Here is an 8,814-nt window from a genome sequence, read left to right on the forward strand (position 1 = left end):
CACACTCACACATGCAACCACATATTTATTCAATGATTATTCCATGCTTTACCAAAAAGTGGTAAATATGAATACATAAATAATAACATTTTACTTTATTGCATATTCAGATTCAAGCATCCTCAGATACATGTTTAATAATATATATATATATATATATATATATATATATATATATAGTCATCCACATACAGTACTGTTTCGCTGTTTCACAGCTCATCAGTGCGGCTAGACAGGCAACTACCTCAAGCCAGGATTGAAACCCGACCGTTTGTACGACAGTCAAGGCTCCTAACCATTACGCTATTGGCGGCTGCTTGAACAAGTAGTGAGTTTAACGATGTTTTGATATCGTCTGAAATACCTCCGCTCGATTTGTTTACACAAAGAGCGTCGCTTATATGCTAATGGTAATTCGTGTTTCACTTCTCAATATGCTCAACTCAAGGTGAGGAGCACTATAGTCATCCACATACAGTACTGTTTCGCTGTTTCACAGCTCATCAGTGCGGCTAGACAGGCAACTACCTCAAGCCAGGATTGAAACCCGACCGTTTGTACGACAGTCAAGGCTCCTAACCATTACGCTATTGGCGGCTGCTTGAACAAGTAGTGAGTTTAACGATGTTTTGATATCGTCTGAAATACCTCCGCTCGATTTGTTTACACAAAGAGCGTCGCTTATATGCTAATGGTAATTCGTGTTTCACTTCTCAATATGCTCAACTCAAGGTGAGGAGCACTATAGTCATCCACATACAGTACTGTTTCGCTGTTTCACAGCTCATCAGTGCGGCTAGACAGGCAACTACCTCAAGCCAGACTTTATTTTAAAAATAAGATATATGCCGCTCCCCATTAAAAAAGGGGGTGCCAGATTGGTCAATGGGAAAATTATTCCCAACAAGCATTTAGGTAAAAATGCACTTTCGTATAAATACTTGAATTCATTCAAGAAAGTATCGCTAACAAAAACAAATAAAAACATCTACGTAAAAGTGATACATTTAGTAGTCCGGCGAGGTTAGCCGCGTGGTAGAGGTTTAGACTTCTTATCACGAGGTGCCGATTTCAAATCTCGCTAGATTCAGCCACTCTGATGAGTCGTGGACGACGAAACACGTGTCAGTGGATAATTATATTTTAAAAATAATATGTATGCCGCTCCCCATTTAAAAAAGGGGGTACCAGATTGGTCAATGGGAAGATTATTCCCAACAAGCATTTAGGTAAAAATGCACTTTCGTATAAATACTTGAATTCATTCAAGAAAGTATCGCTAACAAAAACAAATAAAAACATCTCTATATATATATATATATATATGAAATAAAATGGAGGTGGAAGGACCTGGATACTCAACGTTTCGCCCGATTTATGCGGGCTTCTTCAAGAGGGATGGTCAAGAAGCCCGCATAAATCGGGCGAAACGTTGAGTATCCAGGTCCTTCCACCTCCATTTTATTTCATATCGTCGGATTTAATCCAGCTCAACAATCATATATATATATATATATATATATATATATTTATGTATATATATATATATATGTACATAGATATGTATATATATATATATATATAGAGAGAGAGAGAGAGATATGTATATATTCCTTAAAAAAAAATGAAGTAAAAAACGGAAAGAAACTGAAACATGTGCATGCAAGTATTATGTTTTTCTCTAAATTTCTTGTAAGTTAAAAAAAAATACTCGTGCTGTGATTGAAACCAAAACCTAAAGACAGTGAGTCAAGTACGATAACCATTAGGCCAACTTGACATTTTGATAACCATTAGGCCAGCTTATATACAGCAAAATCACATTGACACACTGGTTCCTGTAAGATCATGGAAGTTAAGCAACATTGAGCCTGGTCACTACTTAAATGGGTGAGCAATTTGGGAATTCCAGGTTCTGTATGTAGGAGGACATCGACACTTCCCGGCAAAAGTTGCAAAACTTAACATCGGATAAATAGGGATAAACATGCAACTGGAGATCGCTTGTGAATTTCATACTCCCATGGAACTTCCTCCTTCGGAGGAAGCCAGTTAAACCTAATTAGGGTTAGTACCGTTTTACACACACACACACACACACACACACACACACACACACACACACACACACACACAGCTTGACACGATATTTAGAAAGTGTATTTAAACCTACTTATTGTTAACATAAATAATCTGTCATGTGAACAATTTACACATGCGTATTTGCGAAACAGTTGACAAACAGATAAAAATTCGACGATCGCCACATACCAATTTTTCAATTTTAACTCTTTAGCAGCATTTTTTCAGATGAAAACTGATTATATATAATAAAAACATCACACTTTTCCCCCTCTGGACCAAAATACCATAGGTTTGCAACAACAGATGCCACACACAAATTTCTTATGTTTACACTATTAGCCACTATCTTATGTAAACTCAAAGAAAGCAGACATTCGTCAGTAGTCGAATGGAAAATAATAAGACAAGCTACCACGTGCAGACATTTAGACGACCCATGTAAATTATGCCTCCATGAAAAATTTGCTATCCTGTACTTTAAAGAACCCCAAAATCTATTAAACTGTAGACGAGAAATAGCAAACAACTGTGTTCACAAAATAAAACTTACTCTAGGATAGCAATACAAAATAGCTTTAAAACTAACAATAACAGTAGAAAACAAACAAATAAATAAATTAAATAAACATGAATATACATAAACGATCACACATATATGTATATATACATGTATATATATATATATATATATATATATATATATATATATATATATGTATGTATGTATATGTGCATGCATGTGTGTACACATATGTATATTTATATATATAAAAAAAGAAAAAAAAAAAAGGAAAACGTCTACCTTAAACCACTAACATAGTTCTAAAACTGACCCTTTGTTCGATAAAATGCATGCCCATTGGCTGATAGGAAGGGGCGCGGTGGATTCTAGAAAGCTGATTGGCTAACTAAAAATCCTCAACAAAAACAAGAAACAACCACAGAATTCGCGCATAAGCCTGACGAATCCTATAGTGGATGAAACTTAGAATATTCAGTGTAGCTTAATCGCCATATATATTTTATAAATTACTAACTAGCTCTACCTACGTATTGAGCACTTTTGAAGTAAATACTTAAAGTTTACGCATAAATCTATACTTTCGTATATTAATTTTATGTGAGTAAATGAAGTAGTTATATATATATATATATATATATATATATATATATATATATATATATATATATATATATATATATATATATTTCTTGTTGATTTTTTTAAATGATAAATACGGTTAAATAGCGGCTTCGCCTTGGAGCTCATTTTTATTTACTTAGAAACTCGCACATAATTTATTTGGACGTATATAAGATTTTTATTTATTTATTGATTTTATTATTTTTAAAACAGTAATCTACGTACATGCATGTTTCAAAGTAACTACTTCTCCTCATCATGATCGGAGTTCGATTCCTAGAAACAGTCAAGGTACGCTGATGAGAAGTAGTTACCTTGAAAACATGTTTTTAAAATTCATGTTTTAAAAAATAATAAATAATATATATGTGTGTGTGTGTGTGTGTGTGTGTGTGTGTGTGTGTGTGTGTGTGTGTGTGTGTGTGCATAATAAAATAATAATTATTCATTTATAACTACAAATACTAGTATTTTATGCTTACGCAATCATCAGTGTAGGGGTTAAAATTCCTGCCGGTCATAAGATTCGAACCCAATTACAAAATGTGTGTGTGTGTGTGTATTTGTTATCGTTTACAAGAAGACATTTTAATAAGGAATGGAAGACAAAGTTCTATAAGCCAGGAAAAGATTCTTGATTGGTATGAATACAATTATAAGAAAAAAAAATATCTATATATAACAACATCCAGAAGTCAGACATTAATTTCCTTTTCCAGTACAACATTTCCAAAAATAAGAATTATATATTTACAGGATAATATTTTCCTAATGTGAGGAATAGAAAGAAGAAGGAAATCTAGACCATCGATATTAAGACATATTAAGAGACAGCTTAAAGGCAGGATGGGTGGGGGTGGGGGTATAAAGAAAATATTTTTTACATCAATCTATCTACTTACTGTAAAAATCAACAAAGTTTAGATCAATCATGTAGTGTTGATTTTGCGATGAGAGTTTAGTTCTGTGCAGTTCTAGGAGGTCTACCCTTCTGGGCTTTGCGTTCTCTCTTTGAGAAAGAGGTTAGCTTATTGCTAATCGCCTGATGCGCCCTAACTGGGGAATGCCGACGGGGCTGCCCAGGTACTTTTTGCAGGTCAGTGCCCCTCTTCGGGGACGCTGACCTCAATCCCACTTTCTGACCCTAAGTTCTAACAGTGGGAGAGAACTAAACCACCTTACTGTATATCTATTTACCGCCGATCATGGACTTTTCATTTTTGTGTCCATATTTATCTATTCTAATTTATTCCCATCGTATTAGTTGAAGATACGCCCCTGTCAATCAGTCTGTCAGTGACTGTAGTCAGATTCAGGTATAGTTCTGTTCAGTTCTAAGAGGTCTATCTTCCCAGGCTTTATCTTCTCTTTGAGTAGGGGTTATTCTATTATGCTAGAGGCGATTTTACTGCTGAATTTCAACAGGGCTGCACAGGCCTTTTTTGCAGACCTAAGTGCACTTCTAATGCGCTGTTTTTTTTGTTTTTTTTCAAAATCTCACATGACAGTTAAATAAATATTCAGTTAATTTTTTTTTTTTTACATTAAACAAAACATAGCACGCCTCCACAGAGTGATTGTACATATTTAAAAAAAATTTTTCTTCCTGCTGAAGATGAGATATACCTAGAAAATTAAAAGAACATAACATCAGGATTACATATTGGTTTGATATACTTTGGTAAATAGATGCTATAATTGGAAGTTATTGAAATCTTTTAATATTGTCATTATTTTTTTTACCTGTCTTATACAGAACAATATCTTTTTTTCCTTGAAAACTGCATTGTGATAGCTTTCAAACACAATTCCTTTAACATAAATTGTTTTTTTTTCTTTTACTTTCATTCGCACTAAAACAAGGGAGACATAAAGACTACTGTGATTTAGAGACCATATCCCCAAGAACATCCCCAATGAGGAGTTAAGTAGCAAGATGTTTGTTCACATTACATTTAAATTTCTGCATGTTGGTACATTCAGGGAAACACAGAGCCTGGAAGGAACTCTAAAGACTACTACTTCGAGAGGATAAGCTAAGTAGAAAGTAGTGTTGGGACGATTACTCGGAACCAGAATAAAAAAAATCGGAGCTGTGTTTTTACAGTAATCGGGACAAAATAACATTTTTATAGTAAAATTTTAGAGATTTATAAAGAATTTGAATCAAAATTGGTAATTGTATCGGAATTGGGAATTTTGTACAGAATTGGAATCGGGAAAATATTGGAATCGTTTCATCACTAGTAGAAAGTCTTCCTGCATCTGTGGATCTCAGCATGTGATTTTGCTGCTTGTCGGTTGGTCAGAGAGAATTTATGTTAAAAGGGAAGGGGGGGCACCAATGCTGTAAGTTCGTCAGAAAACATTCCATTAAAGTACTTGTAAAACAAGCAAATGAATGCAGCATTGTGGTGATGGGGCAGAAGTTGGAGTTTGGGAGATAGTGTGAGACCTATTAAATTAGAGGTTCTGTTTTAGACTGTCCAAGAGTCTAGTGGTTGGTTCACCAACCCAGATGTGACAAGAATCCTCCATTCATGAGAAAATACGGGAAAACTAAAGGAAATAAAGAATTTTATAATTCCTGTTTACCATTGCTGCCGTGTGAATGTCACTAGTTACATAAGGGTTAAGGTTAGGGTTAGAACTTAATAAAAATATTGAATCGTTTTAATACAGGAATAAAAGCAAATAAGAAACAAACATTTTTTGCATCAAAGTGACAACATAAGTGACTTGATTATGATTGTGAATAAGCTTTTTCCTTGACCTGGTATTTACTTTTCTTCCATCGTGAAAGGATGTGACACAAGATGGAATGAACGAGCCAGCACCCCTGAAGAAGGAGTACTCTTGTCTTGAAAAAATAAGTCTGAGTAACCCTGTTGGCATTCCCTGATAAGGCCGCCTCAAACAACAAGCAATAGACGTTACATCCAAAAGCTGGGAGGTAAGGCCTGAGAGGGTGGACCTCGTAGGGTTACCTAGAATATATGCCTGAGTCTGGCAACTAAAAGGCCACCGAAATAGCCAAATTTCTGTCAAACTCAACTGAGGTGTCATTCACTTGTAGCCACTCTCACTTGGCCTTTTGGCTAAGAGCAAAGTGTAGTATCTGTCCTGATACTACATTTTGCCTTTTGTGTTTTTGATCAGTGATGGAGAAGTCATTTTAGACTAAAGCAAGTTTTATTTTTTGGCCCCATCCTTTAAGGAATAGGGTGAATTCCACCCTACCCTCCCATTGATAACCGTTATTTTATAGTTTTTTTTTTTTTTGTCACCATATGTAACTTTACCACCCCCAGTTCATTATTTTTTATTAGTTTAAAAATAAATGAATAAAAATGAATAAAGTAAATACTAAAAGCAAATTTTAAATCATATTAAAATTTTTGTTGACCAGAGTACTCTTCACCGAGTGTGCTGACTTGCCAAATTAGTGATGTATATCGTTCATACTCAAGTCATATTTATGGACGACAAATTAAGGCACGACAAATTAAGGCACGACAAATGGCTCCTGCTAATTCACCATTCGTGTGATATTTAGGTCTGACAAATCAAGGCATGACAATTAAAGGCAGGACAAATTAAGGCGCGTCAATTTAAGGCATGACAATTTAAGGCACGACAAATTAAGGCACACCAATATAATTGCAGAATCTATGGATTGCGATTTAACTGCCTTATTTCGTTTCTGATGTTTTCCTTCAATTCTAGCAGGGTTTGGGGTTTGTTAACAAATCGGTGCACAATGTTTCGAATTGTGTTGTGACTTGGGCTATCTCTTACATGAAAATGCCGTCGATAAGCTCTTTGAATCAAAACAATTGACCCCTGATTTTGGTGAAACAATTTCACAACTTGCATACGTTGTTCAATGCTATACTTATTTATAATTAATTGCCAAAATATTATCTGTAAAACATCTGAAGTAGAGAAAAAAAAATCATTAATGGAAAAATGACAAAGATTTTCAACCTCTCAGTGACCTTCTGGACACTCTGTATAATTTGCAATTTTCTTCAAAAATTATTTTTTATTAATAATTAATTTTCTACTTTATCATTTTTCTGCAATTTTTGGATATTTTACTAATTTCGACATGGCAAGACAGTATATAACATTGGTTTTAATTGAAATTTAATTTTTCGATTTTTGTTCTTATTTCAAACAAGCGCCCAAAATTTTAATGCGAGGGGAGGAAGAATTTAATATGATTACTTGATCCTGTTTTCTATTTCTATTGGAGGAAAATGGTGAGGAGAGAGTGGAAAGCAGCCTAGGATTGTTTTTCTGCAGGAGAAGAATAAAGTTTTAAAAAATGAAGCCTGAGAGACCAACGAAAATCCTGTTTTACACTTGCGGGTACACTTGCAATACAAATGCTACTTTAAACGCAATTATGACATAAATGCGAAAACTCATACTATTTGGATTATTCGAACTACTGTTCTTATCTTGAGTGTTATTTGCACAGTGTTTCGGTCGATGTAACCTCCGACCTTCTTCAGGTGCATTTTGTCAAACTCAAAAAGCTTTCTGTCGAATTGGGGAATCTGCACAAAATTTCAAATGAGCCCCTTTATTTACTTTATGGGGGTGGCATGCTCTTGTTCTAACAGCCATGACCGGGTTGAAATCCTATGTAACTAGCAATTGCATTTTTAGTGTCGCTTGCACTGAGGATTGGACTTTCATCCCCCAAAGGAGTGTAACTTACAGCTGAATTTTACCAATTACTTTATCTGCTACACCAAAATTGTGGAAAATTCTAGTATGAATTTTAGGAGGCTTAAATCTATTTTTTTTTTTTTTAGATATACAATTTTGATACGTATCGCTTTACATCACTAGTTATAAGTACAGATTACTACAGATTACTCAAGAAGATCGAAGGTTACAGTGACTGAAACTTTGCGCAAATAACAATCAAGAGGAGGACAGTAGTCTGAAGAATTGAAATAATACAAGTTATCAACCTGCATTCCAAAAATTCACAAACATAAAAGCGAAAATGTTATTCAAGATTACAGCATGACAGACAAAGGACAACATTCTCTTGCAAAACTTGATAGATTAACACAAATATTTTATACTTAAGCGTGACAGACAAACGAAAAATGTTGTCTAAAATTTAAATGTGGCAAACTTAGAAAAATACTCTTTCAACCATGAAGATTACAGACTGAAAAATAATTTTTTTTTTTTGAACCAAAGTATGATAGACTAAGAAAAATTCTAATTCCAAAAATACCTTGACAGACTAACGAAAATGTAATGTAAAATTAAAATAATACGTTTCTGAATTTTTGAGATGAGGATTGGTCATTCATATTATTTCGGAACTACTGTTCTTATCTTGAGTGTAATTTTCACATTTCGGTCGATGTAACCTCCGACCTTCTTCAGGTGTACCTTTTAAGATAATGATTGATAATTTGTATTATTTGGATTCTTCAGACTACTGTTCTAATTTTGAATGTGATTTTCACAACGTTTCAGTCGATGTAATCTCTGACCTTCTTTAAGTGTATCATGTCGAACTCAAGAATGTTTCTGTCGAACTCAGGAATTTA

General features: G+C 34.3%; 1 protein-coding gene across 1 annotated transcript in view; it reads right to left on the reverse strand.

Annotated features, from left to right (window-relative positions):
• Nucleotides 1-8,814, reverse strand: part of LOC145268245 (nucleoredoxin-like) — a 628,842-nt gene that overhangs the window by 71,472 nt on the left and 548,556 nt on the right. The gene's annotated exons all lie outside the window — the stretch shown is intronic.

Source organism: Euprymna scolopes, chromosome 43, assembly GCF_053919585.1.
Source record: "Euprymna scolopes isolate OS-2025 chromosome 43, ASM5391958v1, whole genome shotgun sequence".
Taxonomy (NCBI): Eukaryota; Metazoa; Mollusca; class Cephalopoda; order Sepiida; family Sepiolidae; genus Euprymna; species Euprymna scolopes.